Source organism: Podarcis muralis, chromosome 13 (assembly GCF_964188315.1).
Source record: "Podarcis muralis chromosome 13, rPodMur119.hap1.1, whole genome shotgun sequence".
Classification (NCBI taxonomy): Eukaryota; Metazoa; Chordata; class Lepidosauria; order Squamata; family Lacertidae; genus Podarcis; species Podarcis muralis.
In genome coordinates this window covers 56,465,876-56,479,353 of record NC_135667.1, presented here as the reverse complement: position 1 = coordinate 56,479,353, position 13,478 = coordinate 56,465,876, and the positions used below count along the sequence as shown (strand labels likewise).

Below are 13,478 nucleotides of genomic sequence, written 5' to 3'. Positions count from 1 at the left end.
TCTGTCCGGGGTGAAGCTCCCTGGATCCCAGCCTCCCTGCATGTCTGTGCTTCAAATGGAGAGAAATATGAAAAAGTGAACAGCAGCCACAAGCTCTTACTGCCCCCTTTCCCCATGAAGCTGAAGGTGCCTTATTTACAATGTGATGCAGGGAGAGGGAGAGCTGGAAAATCTGGAGAGGCTCTCTGCAGTGAAGCGGAAGACAGGCTCCCCTGTGAGAAAGAAATTCTGGAGGGGCGGGGAGCGGAGGAAGAGAATCCGTTGTAGAGTTGGAAGGGACCTCGCATCCTAGCCCCCAGAAAGATCCTTTCTCCTTTTGCTTTTCCCTCTCCTTCATGTCTCCGAGATCCATTAAAAGTGATGAAGAGGTCAGATCTCCTCACCTGGTCCTCTTTTTTGCAACATGATTAAACAATTTAAATGGCAAGTTCACAAAGATAAGCACTTTGGAGTCTGGCTTGCTTCTGTGTGTTCTCTCTCTCTCTCTCCCACCCACCCTGGGGAGGGTCTCTTGGGGTTCTGCTCTGGGTCAGCCCCTCCCTTCAGGGTGTGATCCATTAAGAGGGACCAACTGCCACCTTGTTTCTTGCCTCAAAACTTGCCACATGTTGTTGTATTTGTTACAGTTTTCTTTATTATTAAAGCTCAGTTTACATTTACATGAGCTTCTTATTTTTCTCAAAGAAAAAGAAACTGCTGAGGAAAGGCGTAGGATGTCCTAAACTGCGTGAGGGAGGAGAGATTTCCCCAGTTTGCCAGGAGGATGGATTTTGTTAATCTTCTTCCTGCCTCCGCAACAGTTTTATACTGCAATCCTAAGCACTTTTACTCAGGAGTGAGTCCCACTGAGTTCAATAGGACTTACTCTCTGGTATGTACCTGATACTTCCGCTTCATTGACTACACAAAAGCCTTTGACTGTGTCGACCACAGCAAACTATGGCAAGTTCTTAAAGAAATGGGAGTGCCTGATCACCTCCTGAGAAATCTCTATGTGGGACAAGAAGCTACAGTTAGAACTGGATATGGAACAACTGATTGGTTCAAAATTGGGAAAGGAGTACGACAAGGCTGTATATTGTCTCCCTGCTTATTTAACTTATATGCAGAATTCATCATGTGAAAGGCTGGACTGGATGAATCCCAAACCAGAATTAAGATTGCCGGAAGAAATATCAACAACCTCAGATATGCAGATGACACACCTTGATGGCAGAAAGTGAGGAGGAATTAAAGAACCTTTTAATGAGGGTGAAAGAGGAGAGCGCAAAATATGGTCTGAAGCTCAACATCAAAAAAACGAAGATCATGGCCACTGGTCCCATCACCTCCTGGCAAATAGAAGGGGAAGAAATGGAGGTAGTGAGAGATTTTACTTTCTTGGGCTCCATGATCACTGCAGATGGTGACAGCAGCCACGAAATTAAAAGATGCCTGCTTCTTGGGAGAAAAGCAATGACAAACCTAGACAGCATCTTAAAAAGCAGAGACATCACCTTACCGACAAAGGTCCGTATAGTTAAAGCTATGGTTTTCCCAGTAGTGATTTACGGAAGTGAGAGCTGGACCATAAAGAAGGCTGATCGCTGAAGAATTGATGCTTTTGAATTCTGGTGCTGGAGGAGACTCTTGAGAGTCCCATGAACTGCAAGAAGATCAAATGCATCCATTCTGAAGGAAATCAGCCCTGAGTGCTCACTGGAAGGACAGATTGTGAAGCTGAGGCTCCAAGACTTTGGCCACCTCATGAGAAGAGAAGACTCCCTGGAAAAGACCCTGATGCTGGGGAAAATGGAGGGCACAAGGAGAAGGGGACGACAGAGGACGAGATGGTTGCACAGTGTTCTCGAAGCTACAAACATGAATCTGACCAAACTGCGGGAGGCGGTGGAAGACAGGAGTGCCTGGCGTGCTCTGGTCCATGGGGTCACGAAGAGTCGGACACGACTAAACAACAACAACAACATGTACCTGATCAAACATGTACCTGATCATTCTCACAGTTTTTATTATTATTATATTTATGTTTGTGCTGAGGAGAGCCCAGGAACATGCCTTCATCATATACAACTCCCACCCCCAAGATGTAAATGTTATATGCAAAGAAAGAATAGCATTTCACTTCAGAACAGATAATTCAACAGTCAGTCTGTGAGTATTTAGAAAAGGATGCTGTGATCACTAAGACCCAGCATGGGGTTCTAAAAAATAAGTAATGGCAGGAATATAATTTCTTTTTTTGATGGAATTACAAACTTGGTGGATCAGGGGAATGCTGTGGACATAGTGTATCTTGATTTCAGCAAGGCTTTTGACAAAGTCCCCCATGATATTCTTGCGAGGAAGCTGGTAAAATGTGGGTTGAATGAGGCAACAGGTGGATTTGTAGCAGGTTTTCAATTTCATTGTTCTGCATGGGACAATGACAATAAAGATATCGTATATCGTTGACTGGAAAAAAGTGACCAGTGGGCTGCCTCAGGGCACTGTCCTGGGCCTGTTGTTGTTCAACGTCTTTATAAATGACTTGGATGAAGAAATTGAGGGGATGCTCATCCAATTTGCAGGTGACACCAAACTGGGAGGGGGAGCTAATACCGCAGACAGAATCAGAATTCAAAATGACCTTAACAGATTGGAGAACTGGGCGCAAGCTAACAAAATGAATTTCAATAGGGACAAATGCCAGGTTCTGCACTTAGGCAAGAAGAACCAGGTGCACAAATATAGGATGGGAAACACCTGGCTTACTAGCAGTACATCTGGGGGTCTTGGTGGACCAGACGCTTAACATGAAAGTGTCCTTCCACCCAAGAAGGGGAACTTTCAGCCTCAACGCAATCTTTATTATTATGGACTTGAGAAGGTGGGTGATGAATTGGCAACTTATCACTGGCACTGGGGTGCTTCAGAAAATGCCTTCATTAGAGGGTGTAAAGATATCAGAACTATTCACATGTGGTGGGAATGTTATAAACCGCAGGCATTCTGGAAGACTGTTGTTAGTGACATAAGCTTGATTACAAACAACATTACTTACACCCCAACCTTGGTTCTGCTAACAGTTTTTAAGGTGATAGTGTTAATTTGACATACAAAGCACTAATCACCTTCCTTTACATAGCCACTAGAATACTACATAGCTCAGAATAGGAAGTCCCCAGGGAGAGTCAGCTGCCGCCTTCATTATCCACCTTTAGGAGCCAGGCAAAAACATTCCTCTTTAACTAGGCCTTTGGCTGATTAACATCCTATACTCTTTCAAATGTGTTAGTGGGAGCGGGGTGGGGTGAGGGGGTTATAGGTTTGTTTTGTACTTGTTTTTATTATGCATTTTGTGTTACTATCTTGTATTTTTATGCTGTGATCTGCTCCAAGATCTACGAATGAAGAGTGGTATACAGATTTAATAATCATTATTATTATCATCGTGGGATGCGGGTGGCACTGTGGTGTAAACCGCTGAGCCTTGGGCTTGCCGAACAGAAGGTCAGCATTTCGAATCCCTGCCACGGGGTGAGCTCCCGTTTCTCGGTCCCTGCTCCTGCCAACCTAGCAGTTCGAAAGCACGTCAAAGCGCAAGTAGATAAATAGGTACCGCTCTGGCGGGAAGGTAAATGGTGTTTCTGGGCGCTGCTCTGGTTTCACCAGAAGCTGGTTAGTCATGCTGGCCACATGACCCAGAAAAACTGTCTGCGGAGTGGACAAACGTCGGCTCCCTTGGCCAGTAAAGCGAGATGAGCACCATAACCCCAGAGTCGTTCGCGACTGGACTTAACTGTCAGGGGTCCTTTACCTTTAATTATTATCATCACAGTGGAAAAAGAAAGTAGGGATACTGGCACTTTCAAAAAATTAACTAAGGACATCAAGGCATTAGCTGGAAAAGGAGAAGAGGATAACTTTATAGCGGCATTCTTTTATTACACACACAACTGACTATCACTCAGAATGAGGTCCACCAGACTCACATCTGACACTTTGGAACAATGTTTTCCCATAAGGAACCTGTATTTGGAGGGTGGGGTGTGTGAAGTGGGTAATGTTGGTTGGGAGGATTGTTATTACATGTTATTTTGAAAAATCAGTAAAATATATTAAGCACACACACACCCCTCAACATTCTACATATCTGGGTAGGCAACTCTAATCAAAAATGCTTTTAGCTTGATGTCAATAGACACACAAAATACACATGTAGACAGTGTGTGTGTGTGTGTGTGTGTGTGTGTGTGTGTGTGTGTGTGTAAGAGAAAGAGAACATCCAAACACAAACCTGAGTTTGAAAGCTCCTGTTCAAAGTTTGGCAGGCAAAACTGACGGACTGAGAGCATCCCAAATATTTACCTTGGCTTGATAATCTGATAATGTTAATATTTTTTACTTGAACTTTGTTATTTTATTGCATGTGCAACTGTACTCATCCTTGGTGCCTATTTTACTTTGTTTTTATATTTTGATTTTCATCTGTTACAATTGTTCTCTCTGTTTTATATAACATTATAAAATGAAAATTTAAAAAGAAATATTACCAAGAAAATGCCTTCCTCCTTGTATCTCTCCAGGTTAATTCAGAGAGTTGAATTACTCCTTAATTTCTCACACTCTGCAATTTTGTTCAGTTCTCCAATATTTATGTCTCCATACCAAGCAACTGCTTCTCAGACAGAGCCTGATGCTGATACTTTGCCTTTGGTTTCCCCACACTGCGCATGGGAGTCAACAGAACAGCTTAACACCCTCCAATTCTATGATTCGGCCCATGGTGTGCTATGCTATGATAACACCATGGTTGCAGGTTCATTCCCTATGAGGGACAGGTGAATATTCCTGCACTGCAGGGGGTTGAACTAGATGATCCTCAGGGTCCCTTCCAACTCTATGATCCCATGATCTCTGGGGACTTGGTGTCAACTTAAAATAGAATGTGGATTGCAAGTAGCCTCATTTGGAGACTTTGTATGGTGGTTTCCTTATTCAACATCCAAATATCAGCCAAATGCAGTTGGACATAAATCATGAGCAGGGGGTTCTTTACACCTGCATCCAAATTCAGGGAAGCCTCTTCTCTGTGAACAAGCTCTCGCATCGCTGGGATAAAATTTAAATGACCCAATCACAGAGGGCGATTGTGTGGATCACATGCACCAAGTCTGTCTCCTGCCAGATGCATTGATTCCATGTGAAAGACCCACATGTCTGCCCCAACTCCACTTCAGGAACCCCTCATGGAAAAGTCTCTACGGGGTCTGGGGAATATTGACGTACGTCAAAATATCAATATGAGTTTCTAGTACACTAGAATTTGTTGTATTTTTAAAACACTAGATGCATTATATTTCTGAAAAATACATTATCTGTGAGACCTGCAGAATGTGCTCAACAGCTGGTTGTTATGCACCTTAACATATACATAATACATGTGCAGGCATGCACATGTATGCTAAAGTCTTCTGAATAACATAAAAGTTACATTTAGGGGCAAATCAGCATGTTCTGGTGACTCTGTCAGCCAATTAGTACATGCTATTAGGAAATGTGCATGCTTGGAATAAGAAATTGTAGCGTATATCAACAGTTTAAGTTTGCTTTCTGGTAATTTACTTTATTAAAGCCAATCAACTCTGCTACACAAACTTGTCGCAGCAACAACAACAGAATTGACAAAAGTTAAAAATAGGTCTCAGGAAGGATGGATAAATGGATTCTGAATGGACAGCGAATACCTGCAGTATTTACCATCTGTTTCCTAGGCCAACGTGGAAGAGGACTGATGCCTGAGAATGAGGTACAAGGGACAGCTGCTTCACACAGCATGCAATGTCATGTGTGCTTTGCCCCCGCATGTCTACATAGCAAGGAGCCACAGCTCATCCCAGGCCCCTGTTCATTGCACCTGTAAGGCGCACATAGCAAAACATGTTTGTTGCAAACTGCCTTTGGAGACAATAGTAAAAACACTACCAGTATAAATTATAGCATCATGGTACACTGTAATCAGAACTTAAGAGTCCCTTAGCTGGGTCCGAAACAAAGTCTATTTTGTCCAGGATTCTGTGTCTAACACTGGCCCCTAGAAGATCACGAGCAGGGCATTGTTCTGGCTCCCACTTGAAGACACTCTTGGCTCCCTTTTCGCCAAATGCAAGGGCTAAACGAAGATCAGGTTACAAGGCGTGCAAGTCAGCAGTTATATCAGTCCTAATATTCATGGCTAGGCCATTGTCCCAACGCTTCACATGCCCCTGCAGCTCCCCTTCTGAAGAGCCCACTGGGGCAAGCAAACAGGCTTCCCGGAGAGTAGGCTGGATCGGCTTGTGCTGGCACAGCTAGCACCACATCCTTGGATATGGAGACAGAGTCTCACAGCTAATTCGCTGTCTGTTCCGGCCTCAGATGCCAATCCGGAGGCAATGGGAAACAGGGCTGAAGTCAAACCAGGGGGCTCCTCCTCAGCTCTTGGGATGTCCAATTGTACTGGGGATGAGACCTCCATTTGACAACCAACCTGGTCCCTCCCCAGTGTCAAGGTCAGCACCTCCCAAGCCAATGGGCCCCTTCCCAGGATCCAATTCCACAGTCCTGTCCTGTTCCTTCTCCTCTTCTGACCAGCTCTGCCAAGAAGTCTCCATGTGGCTCATGCACACCATGTGCTTCTCTACTGAGTCACAGCCCCAATGTACGCTGCAGTAACAGCAAGCCCTGCACTCCACCCATGACTAGGGCTGGATGGTATCTGGCTTTCAACATCACAATGTAACACCAGCTAAACATTGCAGTATACCGATATATCACGATGTCTGAAGTAAGGATGGAGCTGCCTCCCCACTGGACCCGCCTCCTCCGTTGCAACACGCTTATGTGGTCAGGCAGGGCCAGCTCTGGGAGGTATCGGGCTTGGCTCTCTCTGCCCCTTGGCCCTCCATGGCAGTGCCGACGCTTCTTCCCTCATCCCCGCTCTCCGGAGCCTGCCGTGACCCAAACTCTTCACGTGTGGCTGAAGAGAGACAGTGGTCAGTATTGACCTAGCATATACCATCCACTGCCTTGACAGTCCAAGCTGTAAGGTGAAGTTCATGACCGAAAAGCTGTTTCTCAGAGGGTTGCCTCACCATGAGTGCTGTATCCCAGAGCATGCTGCCGCTGGGCCAATGTGCTCCCTTGAGCCCCAAAGAAAGAGACACGGTCACTGGGGAAATGGTGAGGTTCGTTCAGTGGTGGAGCTCTGCCCAGCATTGGTAGAGAGCGAGGGCAAACCCTGTGTCCAGGTTCTGTGGTTCATGGTTGTGCTCGCAGCCTCTGACATTTGAGGAACCAAGCGACAGAAGGAGGGTAGTGCTGGAAAACGGCAGCATGACACAGGTTGGGGTGGGACTGCCGACTTCCTGTTTTACCGCGGATCAAAGCGGGTGCGCACCTGAGCTACTCGGAGATGGAGCAGTCACTGAAGGGGGTCTTTTGGGGGCTACGCAAGGGCTATGCAAGCCCGGGAAAGCTCAAGAGGGGATCTTGAGCCTCGAGAAGCAACGGTGGCATCAGAAAAAGAAATCTCCTATCCCCTTTCGTATTTTACTATGAAAGGGTGGGGGTTCCTTAGACGCAAAAGAACCACCACTTCCCCCCAGTGAAAAGCCTCAGACCCGGAGTGATCTCAACAGCAGTGAAATTTCCTCAGGGAGGCTTGGCTGGTGCCTTCACTACATATCTTTAGGTGCTGGGCTAAAACTTTAACTATATGTGGCCTTTTGAAAGGGGACAGAATGTTTTTAATGTATTTCCCCCCCCCCCTCTTTATTTTAATGTATCTATGTGAAGGAATCCATCTGTCTGGTTGGTTGTAAGTCACTCTAGGTTACCCTTGGCAAAATAAAATGACTAACAAATTTAAATAATAATATTAATAATAATAATCTGGCCAATGGATGATATGGAAACTAGAAATGACATCTGAAGGCAGCCCTGTTTAGGGAAGCTTTTAATGTTTGATGCATTACTGTATTTTAATATTGTGTTGGAAGCCGCCCAGAGTGGCTGGGGAAGCCCAGCCAGATGGGCGGGGTATAAATAATAAATTATTGTTATTATTATTATTATTATTATTATTATTATTATTATTATTATTATTTAAAAAGACTCACCATAAATGTCAATGGTCTCAACTCACCAGTGAAACAATGAAGAGTCAAGCTACTGCTCAAATGGGGAAAACCTAAAATAATATGCCTACAGGAAACGCACTGTAAGAAGCAAATGGATAGAATGCATTGTCTCAAAGGCTTTGATGTCCAAATCTCATCTCCTGGCACATCAAAAGCAAGAGGGGTAGCGGTGCTGATTTCCAACAGTCTGATTTTTACCCTCAAGGGAACTTTGACAGACAAGAGAGGCCACTATGTCCAAGGCCCAAGGAAAGGCATCACACCAACTATAGCCTCACTTTGCTCTCCAAACAAAGGACAGTTACAATTTCTCCGACTCACTCTGCAAGAACTATCTGGATTCCAGGAAGGGGAATTAAATCTTGTATGAGATCCCCAACTGGACAGAACCAAAACAAACAAGATGAACTTTAACAGGGAGAAATGTAAAGTATTGCACTTGGGCAAAAAAAATGAGAGGCACAAATACAAAATGGGGGACACCTGGCTTGAGAGCAGTACATGTGAAAAGGATCTAGGAGTCTTGGTTGACCACAAACTTGACATGAGCCAACAGTGTGACGCGGCAGCTAAAAAAGCCAAAGCAATTCTGGGCTGCATCAATAGGAGTATAGCATCTAGATCAAGGGAAGTAATAGTGCCACTGTATTCTGCTCTGGTCAGACCTCACCTGGAGTACTGTGTCCAGTTCTGGGCACCACAGTTCAAGAAGGACACTGACAAACTGGAACGTGTCCAGAGGAGGGCAACCAAAATGGTCAAAGGCCTGGAAACGATGCCTTATGACAGGGGTCTGCAACCCGCGGCTCCGGAGCCGCATGTGGCTCTTTTACACCTTTTCCGCGGCTCCGGGGCAGATACTAGCGAGGGGAGGAGGTGCATTGTGCGCCCCGACACTCCCCACTGTGGCGGGCACTGTACTGGCTGTGACGTCGCATGGGGGCGGTGCGTGCATTAGTCACGCACCGTCCCGACGTCACCTTCCCGCCCGCTGTCAGATCGCAGCTCCGGAGATATATTTGTTTTAAATGTCGCAATGGTTTTGCGGCTCCCAGTTTTTTCCCCCTTTGGAAACAGGTCCAAGTGGCTCTTTTTGTCTTAAAGATTGCAGACCCCTGCCTTATGAGGAACGGCTAAGGGAGCTGGGCATGTTTAGCCTGGAGAAGAGGTGGTTAAGGGGTGATATGATAGCCATGTTCAAATATATAAAAGGATGTCATATAGAGGAGGGAGAAAGGTTGTTTTCTGCTGCTCCAGAGAAGCAGACACGGAGCAATGGATCCAAACTACAAGAAAGAAGATTCCACCTAAACATTAGGAAGAACTTCCTGACAGTAAGAGCTGTTCGACAGTGGAATTTGCTGCCAAGGAGTGTGGTGGAGTCTCCTTCTTTGGAGGTCTTTAAGCAGAGGTTTGACAACCATGTATCAGGAGTGCTCTGATGGTGTTTCCTGCTTGGCAGGGGGTTGGACTCGATGGCCCTTGTGGTCTATTCCAACTCTATGATTCTATGATTCTATGAACCGGTCCCACTGTAACCAAGTCACGTAAAACACCCTCAGCATTGGAAACCATACTTCGCGAACACAACCTGACTTTTCATTTTTTCAAGTTGTTACTCATCATACTCCTATCTCAATTTTGTCATGATTTCAACATCAAACTTTAAAAGAACTGTTGAATCAAAGATTGGTTGTCGCACTGTTTCCGACCACGCTCCAGTGGGGGCCACCTTACGTCTCCAAGAAAAACCCACGTCATCATCTTGCTGGAGATTTCCTGCAATTCTCCTACCGAATCAGCTGGCAGCAGACCACCTCTTTTCAGAAATAAATAACTACTTGGATATTAACACCACAGAGAGAATGCCTCTTGCAACAGTCTGGGAAGCTCTGAAGGCATCATCAGGGGACCTGCATTAGTGAAGTGACAGCAATCAAAAGAAAGGCTGCCAAAGAATCAGATCACCTCCTACTGGAAATAAGGCAGCTTGAACTAAAGCACATAAGAGGTGGCAGGAAGAAGACTTTAAGGACCTTGAATGCTAGGAGAGCAGAAGTCACAGCCTTGGAAACATAAAAAATCTCTACAAATTTGCTTTTCCTCAACCAAAAATATTATGAACATGGTGACAAGAAGTCTAAGATGCTTGCTAACCATATTCAGAAAAGAATGAACATTAAGAGAGTAAACCAGCTAAGGGATAAGGCAGGTACCCTTAAATATGATGATAACAGTAAGTATATTATGTTTAGAGATTTTTATGCCTCCCTATATGCTGATCCTACAAGGGACGCAGGTGGCGCTGTGGGTTAAAGCCTCAGCACCTAGGACTTGCTGATCAAAAGGTCGGCAGTTCGAATCCCTGCGGCGGGGTGCGCTCCTGTCGTTCGGTCCCAGCGCCTGCCAACCTAGCAGTTCGAAAGCACCCCCGGGTGCAAGTAGATAAATAGGGACCGCTTACTAGCGGGAAGGTAAACGGCATTTCCGTATGCGGCTCTGGCTCGCCAGAGCAGCGATGTCACGCTGGCCACGTGACCCGGAAGTGTCTGCGGACAGCACCGGCTCCCGGCCTATAGAGTGAGATGAGCGCACAACCCTAGAGTCTGGCAAGACTGGCCCGTCCGGGCAGGGGTACCTTTACCTTTATATGCTGATCCTATCACCTCCTTTCCCAACAGTTACAGAATACAGTGGTACCTTGATTCTCAAACTTAATCCGTTCCAGAAGTCCATTCCAAAACCAAAGCATTCTAAAACCAAGGCGTGCTTTCCCCTAGAAAGTAATGCAAAATGGATTAATCCGTTCCAGACTTTTAAAAACACCCCCTAAAACAGCAATTTAACATGAATTTTGCTATCTAACGAGACCATTGATCCATAAAATGAAAGCAATAAACAATGTACTGCAGTCAAACAATCAATCAGTAACTGAACTGGGTTCCACACAGTCACAAAAACAAAACAAAAAAGCCACAAAAAGAAAAACGCAAAACAAATAGCAAAAACAGGGACCTCAGCATAACACTCAAAACAGAAGTGTGGCACTCAAATCGGAAACGTAACACTCAAAACGGATCACTCAAATTCGGCTTCCAAAAAAAGGTTCGCAAACCGGAACACTTCCAGGTTTGCAGTGTTTGGGTTCCAAGTTGTTTCAGTACAAAGCCATTTGAGAACCAAGGTACCACTGTATTTGGAAAGAATTGCATTACTTAAACTAAATGACACCCACGGGGACTATTTAAACCAGCCTATAGATGAGGTAGCCGCAGTAATCAAAAAAACTGAAGGGGTATAAAGTTAAGACAGTTACACTGCAAACTTCTATAAGTGATTCAGTGAGATTCTGATCCCAAGATTAATCTCTCTGTTTAATGATATTCTTTCAGGTGGTCAAGTACCAACCTCCTGGAAACACTCTAAAATAATAGTTATATAGGGTTGCCATATTGGCAACGTTTTGGGGCTTTTATTTATTATTATTATTATTTTTTGCCAAAGTTGTTGAGCTTTTTCTTCCCTGGACGTTTCAGCATTTTCCACCCAGATGCTGCTTCCAAGGGCCAAATCCTGGCTATGTCCAGGAAATTCAGGACCTATGCCAGCCCTAGATTATACCTAAGCCAGGGAAAAATCAAGATGCTAAAATCTTTACTGCAAGCCTCAACACGTTTATTTCTTCATAGATCACGCTGGGTCCATACCCCAGAGACAGATCTGTGACCCAATTCTCCGTCTACGAAATGTTATCCATCCAAGCAAAAGCAAAAATTTACCACTAGCAGTCATATCAAGAGATGCATATAAATCCTTTGATTGAGTCAACTGGCAGTTCCTAGAAGGGTTGTTGCCAAAAATGAATATGGGGCTATATTTTATGAATTCTGTCATGAGACTATACAAAAACTCATATGCTCAGGTTAGGGTAACTATACCAGGACTTCTCCGCTGTCCGGGGCGATTTAAAAGCCCCTGGGAAGGCAGGCAGGGGGGACAAAGACTTTTGCCCCCCGCCAGCCTTCAGAAGAGGTCCAGGACCTCTTCTGAAGGCGGGCGGGGGGCGAAAGTCTTTGCTCCCCCCCGCCTGCCTTCAAAAGCCTTCCGGGACAGCGGAGAAACGCGCTGCGTTTCTCCGCTCTCCCGGGAAGGCAGGCAGGGGGGAACAAAGACTTTTGCCCCCCGCCGGCCTTCAGAAGGTGTTCCCGCCCCGCCGCCCGGCTTCGGAGGAGCCTTCCGAAGCCGGGCGGCGGCGGGAGGTGTTCCTGCCCCGCCGCCCGGCTTCGGAGCATCCTTCCAAAGCCGGGCGGCGGGAGGAGGTGTTCCTGCCCCGCCGCCCGGCTTCGGAGGAGCCTTCCGAAGCCGGGCGGCGGCGGGAGGTGTTCCTGCCCCGCCGCCCGGCTTCGGAGCATCCTTCCGAAGCTGGGCGGCGGGAGGAGGTGTTCCTGCCCCGCCGCCCGGCTTCGGAGGAGGTCCGAGGACAGTGGGGAAGACGCGCTGCGCTTCCCCGCTGTCCCGGAGATTTCCCTATGGGCTTTCGTCTTGCGAAGGAAGCCCATAGGAAAATTCGTTTTGCGAAGCGCCTCCAAAACGGAAAACCCTTTCGTCTAGCGGGTTTTCCGTCTTGCGAGGCGTTCGTCTTGCGGGGCACCACTGTATTCCAAAGATGACCTCTTAGCCTTTCTAATGACTGTTGCCCATATGGAGACAGCCAGATGTTGGAAAACCGGTGTTGGTCTAACAAGAGTACAGTCAATAGCACTGGCCGAGAAACTAACATGCCAGGTGAGAGCAGCAAAGGGCAAACACAATCCATATTCCTCTTTTATGGCAAATGTTTATTGAATACATAAATTCTTCAGGCATTGGCAGGAATCCACCCAGCACTCATGGGAAAATGTGGCATGATCTCTTAGAGTAATCAAATGAAACTTTAACACATGGCCTGATAAAAGTCTGTAATTTCATCAGGACAAGTAATTTGTTGTTTACTGTTGTAACAACTGTTTTCTCAAAATTTATCTTCTGTACCATGAAAATAAATACAAACTGTATTTTTAGCAGCAGCAGCAGCAATAGTCTCCCACTGAGGAGAGCAGGGATCCGCACATGCAGTCCTCTCCATCACCTGGAGTCTTCCCACTGCAGAGTTTCGCTCTACTTACTTGTCCCAAAGTTTTGTTAGTTTATAATACAGAAAGGCTACAAGAGTTCAGGTGATTAGAACAGGCCCATGCATTGGGGTGGGGGCTATAACCTGCCATTTATGCCGGATTGACTCTCTTTTACAAAAATAGGCACAGCAGTACAAAGAATTTA

The 13,478-nt window shown here is 45.8% G+C and overlaps 1 protein-coding gene and 1 long non-coding RNA gene across 4 annotated transcripts in view; one reads left to right on the top strand and one right to left on the bottom strand.

Annotated features, from left to right (window-relative positions):
* The window catches only part of EPB41L4B (erythrocyte membrane protein band 4.1 like 4B), a 140,559-nt gene that overhangs the window by 106,737 nt on the left and 20,344 nt on the right, over positions 1 to 13,478 (bottom strand). The window lies entirely within an intron of this gene.
* On the top strand, positions 12,106 to 12,818 carry LOC144325175 (uncharacterized). The gene is made up of 2 exons (XR_013390504.1): positions 12,106 to 12,358; positions 12,599 to 12,818. It is a non-coding gene; the product is annotated as an uncharacterized LOC144325175 (long non-coding RNA).